A 14,618-nucleotide genomic window follows, 5' to 3' on the forward strand; every position below is an offset into this window, starting at 1 on the left:
ATCCCTGTGTAATGCGGACAGGATGGGAGACCGGGGTTCAGTTCCCCGACTGGGAGGAAGGAGTAGGCTGTCCTTGTAAATAAGAATTTGTTCTTAACTGATTTCATATGTGTTATTTCATAGTTGTGATGGCTCTCTATTTAGGTGTGTCCAAACTTTTGACTGGTACTGGTTTAATTAATTTGATTAATATTATGGTAAATTCAGACCGTTTCGCTCTAGGAGCGCATACTGGACATTCAGGCCAAGGAGTAGTGTTGATTTGAGCGTTCTGGCCTTACAATGACAGTCAAGCACCCAAGCTAGCGTTGTCTAGCTTGCTAGCTACTTCCAGACACAAATGAGATCACTCTGACCATTTTACTCATCCTAGCAGAGCTGGTTAGGCAGTTTTCGTGTTAATCAGAACATTGGTGACTGTAACTGTGTTGCTGGAAACAATTTAATTACATTTTTTGCCGACGTTTACTGACACCGGCCATATTCAACGGGTGTTGAGCGCTCGTAAATTCATTATTCTGTGCTCTGGTACACTCAGACAAGAGTGCTCTGAAATCGGAGTAGATGGCCAGAGCGAATTTACGAAAGCACCCGAATGTCCATTGAGAATGCACAACGACTATACCATTTAGCTAAGCTAAGAACGACGGGAATAATCAAGTCAATAAACGTTGGGTAGTTAGATAACTATAGGCTAATATACTGTCAAGTTTGATGTATAACTACTAACGTTAGGTAGATAGCTAACAGGTAACTTATTTGAAAAGTCATTACTTTATTACATTGAGTAGCAAGCTACCGCAAGGACATGCTCTATCAACTCTGCGGCTTGAGTATGCTTTTGGTGCACTGTCGATAGCGCGCTGGAATTCAGGCAAGAAGGTTGAGGGTTCGAAACCTGCTCCCTGCTTGTTTCATTTGATGTCGTGCACAATTATCAGTTTATTATTTGGTTTATATTGCCCATTCATTGTCAGTTAGAGACACAGTAGTGCATTGGGACCCAAATGCATAATCAGTCCTCTAACTCCCCCTTGGTCGTTAGGGCAAATCTGGTCTGTGATAAGACAGGGGGTTTTCACACCTAGCTCGGCTATTAGACTATTCTTTAGTAAAGGTTGAATAGTCTATTGTTCCGCTATTAGCCCCACTCCCCAACTTGCAACAAATTGATATATTTTTGGTCGAGATCAAAGCTTTTTTATTTTCAATCAAAAATAATTGTTCTGGAAGCAAAGACGAGGCTTCAAAGTAAAACAAATATTTTTTGCAATCAAATATTTTGTAATAGACCACAAAACGTTATGCATTTTATTCCCCAAAAATATTTAGAGAACAAAAAATGTATTTGGTAAACAAAAAAGTTGCTATCAACCACCCTCCATTTTGGCAATTTTTTGAGTGTCAGTTTGGCTACAACCAATACTGTTCAATACAGCCTTTCTTTCCGACACAAAGGAAGTCATAGCTGACACCTACGAAGGACTGATGGCATCTCAGGTAGACGGCACTGGGTGTTCTTCCGTCCAACTTCTACATAGCTAGTAGTTAGCTCCTACGATTCAGTGTCGGTTCATAACATTCTACTATATTACATACATACATACATACATACATACATACATACATACATACATACATACATACATACATACATACATACATACATACATACATACATACATACATACATACCGTAGAATGATAAATCATGCAATTACTATTCTCAAGCTAACCAAAAACATTTAGCTACGAATGCCTGTTCTCGCCATTTTCAGTTGAATTCATCTAACTTTCCTTCATGGCAACTCATAAGCAGGCCACGTCGTATTTGTTTCATAGTCGATATATAATCATATTTCATGATACTGTAACGGTTAGCTTTTTGGGAATGCTATTCTGATATGTCAGATGAAGAGTTCGACCAGAAAGTCAGGGTCATTAAGGCAAGGATGTCCCATGCAGGCTTTAGAATGGTCAAAGGAAGTCTCCAAGGGATGGGCCATCGTGTACAATGGTGAAGAGTTAGGGAGTCTTTGCAGCGTGTAAATGGTGCAGGTATCATTGCTAGAATGATCCAGCTTCGTTGCATTGCTCGGCAAAAATACTCTGTACCTGCTCCCCTGTCTCTCATCCACATTGATACAAATCATAAATTGATAAGGTACTAAGATGTATAATGTCTCCATCAAATCTAAGAAGTTATTTTAACTTTTTTATTCTTACTTATTCATAGAAAATGTTCAATCATGTATGAAATTGGAGTTGTTCTTCATCAACTGGTAATAAATAAATAATGAAGCAGGTTAATAAGTTAAACATTTCACTTTTAATTCCAATGCTTTTTTTCAAGATACAACATTGCCATCTTTGGCAATATAGATGGATTTTCAAGGAAGGTAAGTATATTATTTTGGATGCATATTGCATATTTCCCATCACCTAATGAACAACCCTAATACAAGTCTGGTGTTAAGCGTAGGCTCTCTCTTGTATAGATGCTCTATCAGGACACTGCGGCCAACAACAAAGCAGCAACTCCTTTTGGATACTTTATGGATAGAGTCGGCAGAAATGGATGGCCATAAAGGTAAATATTGATATAGTAGAATGAAAAAAATAATGACTTGTATTATGCATATTGTAACATCTTGAGAGGAGTTACTTTCTGTATAAAAACCCTTGACATCTTCCTCATCAAACTCGTAAGATTGCTTTCTGTGCTGTATTGACGTATCCTGAAAATGACATCTGCTGCTTTAGATTGAACTCAGTTATTGTTTTCATATCTACAGAAAATAAGCTATTTTATTTTCTTTCAGAGTGTGAGCTGATCAAGGGGTAGAAAATGTAGTTATTTACAGATGTATGTTCACTGTCCGAGGAACAGGCTGTGGAAGCTTTATTGCTGGCAAAGTGTCCATAACCAGAGGTAATGAAACTGTTCTGTGTTCTTTTTCTCTCTTCCTCTCTGCCTGTCTTGTTGTACATGGAACCTGTCTCACATGCATTAATTAAAAAACCCTTAATTAAGATGTCAGCTGCTTATTTTCAGATTTACACCACATAAACACTCAGCCATTTTCACTGGACTGTCAAGCCCCTGTTGCTGCCAAATGTATTGTCACTAATACAGATTTGTTTCTTTTGAGCATTCCAGATTCAGCAGGTGGAGGACCTGCTTTATCAGGAGGATAATCTGGAAACACTGACAATGGGGTCATTGTTCCTGACATCCCATGCCCCGTCTACTGAGAATCTTGCTGTGCTGCAATGTCAAGTAAACCCTACCACTGACTCCTCATCTTTTGGTCAGGACATATACATGCTCTTCGATTAGTTATGAGTCTCCAGCCTTTTTAGGTGCAGTCCTCCCACACTATGTAGGATATTGTTTTAGCCCCAGTGCAACTGTTGATAATGGGAAACATTTGTATTTTTTTGGGGAGGGTGAAAGGATAGATAGCAGGCCCAGCTGTCAAAGTGAGAGAGTAGGTTATTCTGGATAGAGCAGGTACTTTTGTGTAGTCTATTTCTTGTGAGGTTTTCTGTCCTCAGATACAGAGAGCTGTGAAAGCCCGTCTGCAAATCAAATAACATTTTATTTGTCACATACACATGGTTAGCAGATGTTAATGCGATTGTAGCGAAATGCTTGTGCTTCTAGTTCCGACCATGCAGTAACATCTAACAAGTAATCTAACAATTTCACAACAACTACCTTATACACACAAGTGTAAAGGAATGAATAAGAATATGTACATATAAATGTATGGATGAGTGATGGCCGAACAGCATAGGGAAGATACAATAGATGGTATAGAGTACAGTATATACATATGAGATGAGTAATGTAGGGTATGTAAACATTATATAAAGTGGCATTGTTTAAAGTGACTAGTGATACATTTATTACATCCAATTTTAATTATTAAGTGGCTAGAGATTTGAGTGAGTATGTTGGCAGCAGCCACTCAATGTTAGTGATGGCTGATTAACAGTCTGATGGCCTTGAGATAGAAGCTGTTTTTCCGTCTCTTGGTCCCAGCTTTGATGCACCTGTACTGACCTCGCCTTCTGGATGATAGTGGGGTGAACAGGCAGTGGCTCAGGTGGTTGTTGTCCTTGATTATCTTTTTGGCCTTCTCCTGTGACATCGGGCAGTGTAGGTGTCCTGGAAGACAAGTAGTAGTTTGCCCCCTGTGATGCGTTGTGCAGACCTCACTACCCTCTGGAGAGCCTTATGGTTGTGGGCGGAGCAGTTGCCGTACCAGGCGGTGACACAGCCCGACAGGATGCTCTCGATTGTGCATCTGTAAAAGTTTGTGTTTTTGGTGATAAGAGAACGTGAAGCGAGGCGGCCATATCTGTCGGTGCCGGATGTAGCGGAAAAAAGATTAAGAGGTCCCAATGAAAGGGGTGTACTTTTTTGTTTTTGTCTTAACCTCCCTGGGCAAGTGTTCCACCTAGTTAACAGCCAGTGGAATCACGTGGCGCGAAATACAAAAACCTTAAAAATGCTATAACTTCAATTTCTCAAACATATGACTATTTTACACCATTTGAAAAATAAGACTCTTGTTAATCCAACCACATTGTCCGATTTCAAAAAGGCTTTACAGCGAAAGCAAAACATTAGATTATGTCAGGAGAGTACCCAGCCAGAAATAATCACACAGACATTTTCAAAGCAAGCATATATGTCACAAAAACCCAAACCACAGCTATATGCAGCACTAACCTTTGATGATCTTCATCAGATGACACTCCTAGGACATTATGTTATACAATACATGCATGTTTTGTTCAATCAAGTTCATATTTATATCAAAAACCAGCTTTTCACAATTGCATGTAATGTTCAGAACTTGCATACCCACCGAAAACTTCCGGTGAATTTACTAAATTACTCATGATAAACGTTGACAAAATACATAACAATTTTTTAAAGAATTATAGATACAGAACTCCTTTATGTCAGATGTTAAAATAGCTTTTCGGCGAAAGCACATTTTGCAATATTCTGAGTACATAGCTCGGCCATCAAGGCTAGCTATTCAGACACCCGCCAACGTCGGGGCTCAGTAAACTCAGAATTACTATTAGAAAAATTGGATTACCTTTGCTGTTCTTCGTAAGAATGCACTCCCAGGACTTCTACTTCAACAACAAATGTTATTTTGGTTCTAAATAATCCATAATTATATCCAAATACCTCCGTTTTGTTTGTGCGTTCAGGTCACTATCCAAAGGGTAATGCGCAAGCGCATTTCGTGACAATTTTTTTTTAAACGTTCCTTTACTGTACTTAGAAGCAGGTCAAACGCTGTTTAAAATCAATTTTTATGCTATTTTTCTCGTAAAATAGCGATAATATTCCAACCGGACAACCTTGTATTCAATCAAAGAGGGAAAGAAAAAAATGGTGATCTCTCGTGACTGCGCACTTCCATTCCCTTTGTCCTCAGGGAGTCCACAAACAAACAGTGCTCCTATACTTTACCCAGAGACAGGTGACCCCCCAATCAACTTTCTGGCGGCTTTAGAGAGCCAATGGAAGCCTTAGAAAGTGCAACATAACCCCATGGATACTGTAGTTTCGATAGACAAGCAAAAGCAGAACTACAAAATCGCAGACAGGGCACTTCCTGCTTGCAATCTTCTCAGGTTTTTGCCTGCCATATGAGTTCTGTTATACTCACAGACACTATTCAAACAATTTTAGAAACTTTAGAGGGTTTTCTATCCAAACCTACTAATAATATGCATATTCTCATTTCTGGGCAAGAGTAGTAACCAGTTTAAATCGGGTACGTTTTTTATCCGGCCGTGAAAATACTGCCACCTAGCCCCAAAAGGTTAACACCCCGGCAGTCCTACAATCTAAACTAGATGCCCTCAATCTCGCACAAATTATCAAGGAACTCACCATGTACAACCCTAAATCCATAAACATGGGCACCCTCATAGATATTATCCTGACCAACTTGCCCTCCAAATACACCTCTGCTGTTTTCAATCAGGATCTCAGCGATCACTGCCTCATTGCCTGCATCCGCTATGGGTCCGCGGTCAAACGTCCACACCTCATCACTGTCAAACGCTCCCTAAAACACTTCTGCAAGCAGACCTTTCTAATCGACCTGTCCCAGGTATCCTGGAAGGATATTGACCTCCCGTCAGTCGAGGATGCCTGGTCGTTCCTTAATAGTAATTTCCTCACCATCTTAAATAAGCATGCCCCTTTCGAAAAATGTAGAACTGAGAACAGATATAGCCCTTGGTTCAGTCCAGACCTGACTGCCCTCGACCAGCACAAAAACATCCTGTGGCGGACTGCACTAGCATTGACTAGTCCCCGCGATATGCACTTTCAGGGAAGTCAGGAACAAATACACGCAGTCGGTCAGGAAAGCAAAGGCTAGCTTTCTCAAACAGAAATTTGCATCCTGTAGCTCTAACTCCAAAAAGTTTTGGGATACTGTAAAGTCCATGGAGAATAAGAGCACCTCCTCCCAGCTGCCCACTGCGCTAAGGCTACCGATAAATCCACGATAATCAGAATTTCAATAAGCATTTCTCTACGGATGGCCATGCTTTCCTCCTGGCTACCCCAACCCCGGTCACCAGCTCCACACCCCCGCGGCTACTTGCCCAAACCTCCCCAGCTTCTTCTTCACCCAAATCCAGATAACAGATAGCAGCTGTAAAACCTGGACCTGTACAAATCAGCTCGGCTAGACAATCTGGACCCGCTCTTTCTAAAACTATCCGCCGCCATTGTTGCAACCCCTATTACAAGTCTGTTCAACCTCTCTTTCGTATTGTCCGAGATCCCTAGAAAGCTGCCGCGGTCATCCCCCTCTTCAAAGGGGGTGACACTCTAGACCCAAACTGTTATAGACCTATATCCATCCTGCCCTGCCTTTCTAAAGTCTTCGAAAGCCAAGTTAATAAACAGATCACTGACCATTTCGAATCCCACTGTACCTTCTCCGCTGTGCAATCCGGTTTTCAAGCTGGTCACGAGTGCACCTCAGCCACGCTCAGGGTACTAAACGATATCATAACCGCCATCGATAAAAGATAGTATTGTGCAGCCGTCTTCATCGACCTGGCCAAGGCTTTTGACTCTGTCAATCAACGTATTCTTATCGGCAGACTCAACAGCCTTGGTTTCTCAAATGACTGCCTCGCCTGGTTCACCAACTACTTCTCAGACAGAGTTCAGTGTGTCAAATCGGAGGGCCTGTTGTCCGGACCTCTGGCAGTCTCTATGGGGGTACCACAGGGTTCAATTCTCGAGCCGACTCTCTTCTCTGTATACATCAACGATGTCGCTCTTGGTGCGGGTGATTCCCTGATCCACCTCTACGCAGATGACACCATTCTGTATACATCTGGCCCTTCTTTGGACACTGTGTTAACTAACCTCTAAACGAGTTTCCATGCCATACAACACTCCTTCCGTGGCCTCCAACTGCTCATAAACGCTAGTAAAGCCAAATGCGTTCTTTTCAATCGTTCGCTGCCCGCACCCGCCCACACGACTAGCATCACTACTCTGGACGATTCTGACTGAGAATATGTGGACAACTACAAATACCTAGGTGTCTGGCTAAACTGTAAACTCTCCTTTCAGACTCATATTAAACATCTCCAATCCAAAATGAATCGGCATCCCATTTCGTAACAAAGCCTCCCTCACTCACGCCGCCAAACATACCCTCGTAAAACTGACTATCCTACCGATCCTCGACTTCAGTGATGTAATTTACAAAATATCTTCATTTACATATTTACATTTAAGTCATTTAGCAGACGCTCTTATCCAGAGCGACTTACAAATTGGTGCATTCACCTTATGATATCCAGTGGAACAACCACTTTACAATAGTGCATCTAAATATTTTAAGGGGGGGGGGGGGTTAGAAGGATTACTTTATCCTATCCCAGGTATTCCTTAAAGAGGTGGGGTTTCAGGTGTCTCCCGAAGGTGGTGATTGACTCCGCTGTCCTGGCGTCGTGAGGGAGCTTGTTCCACCATTGGGGTGCCAGAGCAGCGAACAGTTTGGACTGGGCTGAGCGGGAACCGTGCTTCCTCAGAGGTAGGGGGGCCAGCAGGCCAGAGGTGGATGAACGCAGTGCCCTTGTTTGGGTGTAGGGCCTGATCAGAGCCTGAAGGTATGGAGGTGCCGTTCCCCTCACAGCTCCGTAGGCAAGCACCATGGTCTTTTAGCGGATGCGAGCTTCAACTGGAAGCCAGTGGAGAGAGCGGAGGAGCGGGGTGACGTGAGAGAACTTGGGAAGGTTGAACACCAGACGGGCTGCGGCGTTCTGGATGAGTTGTAGGGGTTTAATGGCACAGGCAGGGAGCCCAGCCAACAGCGAGTTGTAGTAATCCAGACGGGAGATGACAAGTGCCTGGATTAGGACCTGCGTCGCTTCCTGTGTGAGGCAGGGTCGTACTCTGCGAATGTTGTAGAGCATGAACCTACAGGATCGGGTCACCGCCTTGATGTTAGTGGAGAACGACAGGGTGTTGTCCAGGATCACGCCAAGGTTCTTAGCACTCTGGGAGGAGGACACAAGGGAGTTGTCAACCGTGATGGCGAGATCATGGAACGGGCAGTCCTTCCCTGGGAGGAAGAGCAGCTCCGTCTTGCCGAGGTTCAGCTTGAGGTGGTGATCCGTCATCCACACTGATATGTCTGTATCATATATCTTATCATATATCATATATCTTAGTATCTTCCAATACTCTACTCAGCAATCTGGATGCAGTCTATCACAGTGCCATCCCTTTTGTCACCAAAGCCCCTTATACCACCCACCACTGAGACCTGTATGCTCTAGTCGGCTGGCCCTCAATACATATTCGTCGCCAGACCCATTGGCTCCAGGTCATCTATAAGTCTATGCTAGGTAAAGCTCTGCCTTATCTCAGCTCACTGGTCACGATAACAACACCCACCCGTAGCACACGCTCCATCTGGTATATCTCACTGGTCATCCCCAAAGCCAACACCCCATTTGGCCGCCTTTCCTTCCAGTTCTCTGCTGCCAATGACTGGAACGAATTGCAAAAATTGCTGAAGCTGGAGACTTATATTTCCCTCACTAACTTTAAATATCAGCTATCTGAGCAGCTAACCGATCGCTGCAGTTGTACATAGCCCATCTGTAAATAGCCCTACCAATCTTCCTACCTCATCCCCATGTTGTTTTTATTTACTTTTTGCTCTTTTTCACACCAGTATTTCTACTTGCACATCACCTGCTCATCTATCACCCCAGTGTTAATTTGCTAAATTGTAGTTACTTCGCTTCTATGGCCTATTTATTGCTTTACCTCCTCACGCCATTTGCACACACTGTATATAGACTTTCTTTTTTTCTATTGTGTTATTGACTATACGCTTGTTTATTCCATGTGTAACTCTGTGTTGTTGTTTGTGTCACACTGCTTTGATTTATCTTGGCCAGGTCTCAGTTGTAAATGAGAACTTGTTCTCAACTGGCCTACCTGGTTAAATAAAGGTGAAATAAATGTAAAAAATAATAAGAATAAGTATGTTGAAGATTTAAAGGACTACTAACTACATGGTAACTTTACAAGTAAAGTTGTGGGGTTTGCTTTAGCTCTTTAAAAGTATTCTTGTGGTAATGGAAGAAGTTTAAGAAGTTTAACTTTAGTATTTAAAGCAAAGCAGTTACATATAGTCAAAGTTAAATGTAGTAAAATAATTAGTCTGATTACTTTGATGGACTACTATATCAACCTTATTATTTTTGGAAAGTTGGGGCAGCTAGTTTGCAAAAATATTGTTGAGTGTGAAATCTGTGAAGTCTGAAACAAGAACGATAAAGGATAAAGTGATCTTCTGTCAGAAGATGGGAACAAAAAACAGGATTACACTTAGGAAAGCAACTTTTACTCATTCATGCTATGGGTTTCAGATAAATAGATGCAAGGTTAAATTTTTTAAATGTTCAGTGTAAATTAAGTTTTATTTTAGATGAATGATGATGTAATGATTACAACGTTTTAGGCTATTATTTGGGGAGAGAAATATGTTGGTGTATTTAGTGATGCCAGCTCTTTAAAATTATTTTTGTGGTAGTTAAAAAACAATGTAGAATAAGTTTGTATGTAGACCTACTGATAGCTAGCTGTAGTTCTATCTAGTAAACAAACTCTTTAAGTTAACAGTAATCACTGAAAAGTATATTTCCTGAAGAAAATGTGTTGTGCTTGCTAGCTTGTTTTAAAGTATGTATTGTTTTGAAATAAGTTATAGTAGTGGTAGTCTGCGGTAGTAATGGTGGTGACAGGTTATAATTGAAAAAGTAGATAGATGAAAAGATTGATTGATTGGTTGGTTGATATGATAGCCTGAACATGTGAAAGTTGGATGGATCTCTCTGACTTGGACGGTTCAATAGGTACAATTATTGCTGGTAGGTATTATATGCTAATTTATGCACATTTAAGTAGTTATAATTCATAGTGCAGACCAGAGCTAGTGTGAACCAGAGCTAGGTGGCTATGTCCAGGACCAGAGCTGGACCAGACCAGAGCAGTAGTTGTGGTCAGTAGTTGTGTGCTTGTGTTGCAGTTTCTTTGGTGCCCTAATGCATGGACCTGGTCAGTAATTGTGGTCAGTAGTTGTGTGGTTCAGTAGTTGAGGTTAGTAGTTTCAGGATCTGGTCTCCCATCCAGGAACCAACCAGGACCCTGATTACCTTCAGAGGAAAGCCAGCAGTGGGATGCAGGGTGGTATACTGCTGGCTTAGCTAGTTGTGGTCAGTAGTGGTCAGTAGATTTGTGGTTGTGGTCAGTCGGTTTGTGGTTGTGGTCAGTAGTTGTGGTCAGTAGTCTTTACAGACAGGCAAACTAGCCAGTTGAGTATTTAGAGCACTGGGCACAATTATATTTTCTAACAACAGGTTGATTTGAGGTGTGTTCCGCCTCATTCATTTACATAAGAAGAAGCCCATTTCCTTGTTGTGGACAATGTATGTTTGAGGCTTAACTGAGCCGGACAAACTTCTCTCTCCAACGAGAGCCAAAGGTCTTCCCCAGTGTTTCCCTACATCAAGTATGAAGAAATCTGTGCATCTCTAGTCAGAGCAGCCCTTGCATAAACTTTTTCCCCCTGGCACATTTTCTGGCTGGCACCCTTGCATTGCCTTCATTGTTGTTTTCCTTACAAATAATAACTTTGGACATGTGTGCGTTCCTATCAACGTAAGTGTCTTATTTTCTGTATATCGTGTTATCGTTTATACTGTAGCGTTATGTATGTATGGAGCATAATGTATTTACTGTTTTATTCCTGTTTTCAAGTACTGGTGACAAATCATGTATTCCGTTTCTTGCATAGATTGTCATGGACATATGATGTGTGTAAAATACTGTTTTGAAGGTTGTACTGACTTTGATGAGCTAATGTAAAGCTATTTGCCAGCTATGTGTGGCACCATGTTTGTTGACATCATACAATGCATTCTGGTTGTTACGTAAGCATCTCTCAGACCAAAGATGTTATAACAAGTTCACTCGACTGACTTATAGTGCTTTTAACCGGTTTGGGATAGGGGGCAGTATTTTCACGGCCGGATAAAAAACGTACCCGATTTAATCTGATTACTACTCTTGCCCAGAAACTAGAATATGCATAGATTTGGATTTGGATAGATTTGGATAGAAAACACTCTAAAGTTTCTAAAACTGTTTGAATGGTGTCTGTGAGTATAACAGAACTCATATGGCAGGCCAAAACCTGAGAAGATTCCATACAGGAAGTGCCCTGTCTGACAATTTGTTCTCCTTCTAGGGCATCTCTATCAAAAATACAGCATCTCTGCTGTAACGTGACATTTTCTAAGGCTTCCATTGGCTCTCAGAAGGCGCCAGAAAGTGGAATGACGTCTCTTCAGTCTCTGGGCGAAAAACAGCAGGAGTTTTTGTGAGTGGTCAGGCAGGGAACAATGACACAGTGCGCGTCCACGAGAGGACTTCATGTTTTTCCTTCAGTCTATGAATGAATATAACGTCGTCCGGTTGGAATATTATCGCTATTTTACGAGAAAAATTGCATAAAAATTGATGTTAAACAGCGTTTGACATGCTTCGAAGTACGGTAATGGAATATTTTGAAATTTTTTGTCACGAAATTATTCACCCTTCGGATAGTGACCTCAACGTACGAACAAAACGGAGCTATTTCAATATAACTATGGATTATTTGGAACCAAAACAACATTTGTTGTTGAAGTAGAAGTCCTGGGAGTGCATTCTGACGAAGAACAGCAAAGGTAATCCAATTTTTCTTATGGTAATTCTGAGTTTAGTGAGCACCAAACTTGGTGGGTGTCAAATTAGCTAGCCTTGATGGCTGAGCTATCTACTCAGAATATTGCAAAATGTGCTTTCGCCGAAAAGCTATTTTAAAATCTGACACCGCGATTGCATGAAGGAGTTTTGTATCTATAATTCTTAAAATAATTATGTTTTTTGTAAACGTTTATCTTGAGTAATTTAGTAAATTCACCGTAAGTTTTTGGTGGGTATGCTAGTTCTGAACATCACATGCTAATGTAAAAAAGCTGTTTTTTGATATAAATATGAACTTGATTGAACAAAACATGCATGTATTGTATAACATAATGTCCTAGGAGTGTCATCTGATGAAGAACATCAAAGGTTAGTGCTGCATATAGCTGTGGTTTTGGTTTTGTGACATATATGCTTGCTTTGAAAATGGCTGTGTGATTTATTTTTGGCAGGGTACTCTCCTGACATAATCTAATGTTTTGCTTTTGCTGTAAAGCCTTTTTGAAATCGGACAATGTGGTTAGATTAACGAGAGTCTTGTCTTTAAAATGGTGTAAAATAGTCATATGTTTGAGAAATTGAAGTTATAGCATTTTTAAGGTATTTGTATTTCGTGCCATGCTCTACCATTGGATATTGGTGAGGCGTTCCGCTAGCGGAACGTCTGTCACTAACAGGTTTTAAGACAACTGGAGACTGAAAAATACGAGGTCAAATCATGACATCAGCGACCTTCAGGTCGGAAAGTCGGAGCTCTAGAAAGAGGCCCGAGTACACGAGTTGGAAATCTGAGTTGTATGACTGTTCAAATAAATTTTTCCCAGTTGGAGCTCGTTTTTTCGGAAGTTCCTAGTTGTCTTGAACGCAGTTATAAGTCAGAGATTTCCGAGTTCCCAGTTATTTTGTAAGCGCCATCAGATTGTAACTATGGTACCTCAGGGTTGCCAGCTCACACCCCCCCCATTCCAGAGGTTTTATTTTTATTTAGCTTTTATACTTCTCCTGTGTTTGCCCCCCATTTACTGATAAATCCCCCATTATAGTAATATATCCTGCATCATATCCCCCCATGATCCCTTCCCCCATTTCTACACCTTATTTTTTAACGCGGCTTTAGATCGTAACTGTGGTACCTCAGGGTTGCCAGGTTTTATTTTTATTTAGCTTATATACTTCTCCTGTGTTTGCACCCCATTTATTGATAAACCCCCACAATACCTTCCTCCATTTCTACCCCCATGGACTTGAAACCCCCACACAAAGTAAATGAACCCCCCCCCCCCTAAATTGGTTTTATCCCTGTTTGGCTTTTGTGTTCTGGTTCTTGTATACACTGTAACAAGTACATTGAAGATTTGTAAAATGCTGAAAGGTGGACAAACTTAATATTTTTCAGGCAATGGGCGCAGCCATCATTATTTGCGTCTTATAGTGAATGGCATTCTGGAATTAGGGAGTTTTTGCTTGTATTCCGTGTAATGCTTGGATGATGAAGTTTACATTTATCTATTACAATAAAAGGTGAAATTGAGGAATAAAGTTGTTAAGACCTTTATTTCCCATCAGTACAAAACATTGTTTAGATGCATTTGTTGCATCATATGCTCTGTTGCAACTGTTCCAGACATATTTGCGATGGTACCACCCAGCAATGGTCACAAATATGTCATCGTACGCGTCTTCCCCCTCGTCATAATTTTTTCATGCGCTCACATGCTCCTCTGCATCTGTGAGTATCCATAACAATGGCTCAGTTTGGGCTGCTCAATGATGAGACATGAGAGCGCTTTTAGCTGACATTAGCTAGCTACTTTCTGTCACTCCAAACTCTGACAAACAGCTGTAACCTTTGATTGGTAGGAGATATTTTTTTATCAGTATTTAGATTTGAATAGCAGATGTCATACCCTCTAACGTTTTGTCTAACTTGTTGGGAAAGTGGTTAAAATGTCAGTTATTTATAAAAGGTTACAGGAAATGTCTTTGATGCGGTTAGTTAATCAGCTGTATAGTTTGATCGGTATAAGATATCTTTGTTCCAAATTCAGATTTGAAAAGCAAAGAAGTAGAGGAAGATATCATACGCTCTAACTTTTGTGAAAGTTGTTGGCAAAAGTGGTCAAAGTAACTGATTTGTGTCAAACGTTGCAAGAGGAGTACCATTCCAAAGAATAATAATAACTACAGTGCATTCGGAAAGTATTCAGACCTAGCTAACAGTACACTAACGTTTACATTTTTTACCTTTATTTAAATAGGCAAGTCAGTTAAGAACAAA

General features: G+C 41.0%; 1 long non-coding RNA gene across 1 annotated transcript; it reads left to right on the top strand.

Moving 5' to 3' along the window:
- The first annotated feature begins 2,290 nt into the window (after nucleotides 1-2,290).
- Nucleotides 2,291-2,620, top strand: LOC115151125 (uncharacterized). The gene is made up of 2 exons (XR_003867219.1): nucleotides 2,291-2,399; nucleotides 2,499-2,620. It is a non-coding gene; the product is annotated as an uncharacterized LOC115151125 (long non-coding RNA).
- Nucleotides 2,621-14,618: the final 11,998 nt, after the last annotated feature.

This window comes from Salmo trutta, chromosome 16 (genome assembly GCF_901001165.1).
Source record: "Salmo trutta chromosome 16, fSalTru1.1, whole genome shotgun sequence".
NCBI lineage: Eukaryota > Metazoa > Chordata > Actinopteri > Salmoniformes > Salmonidae > Salmo > Salmo trutta.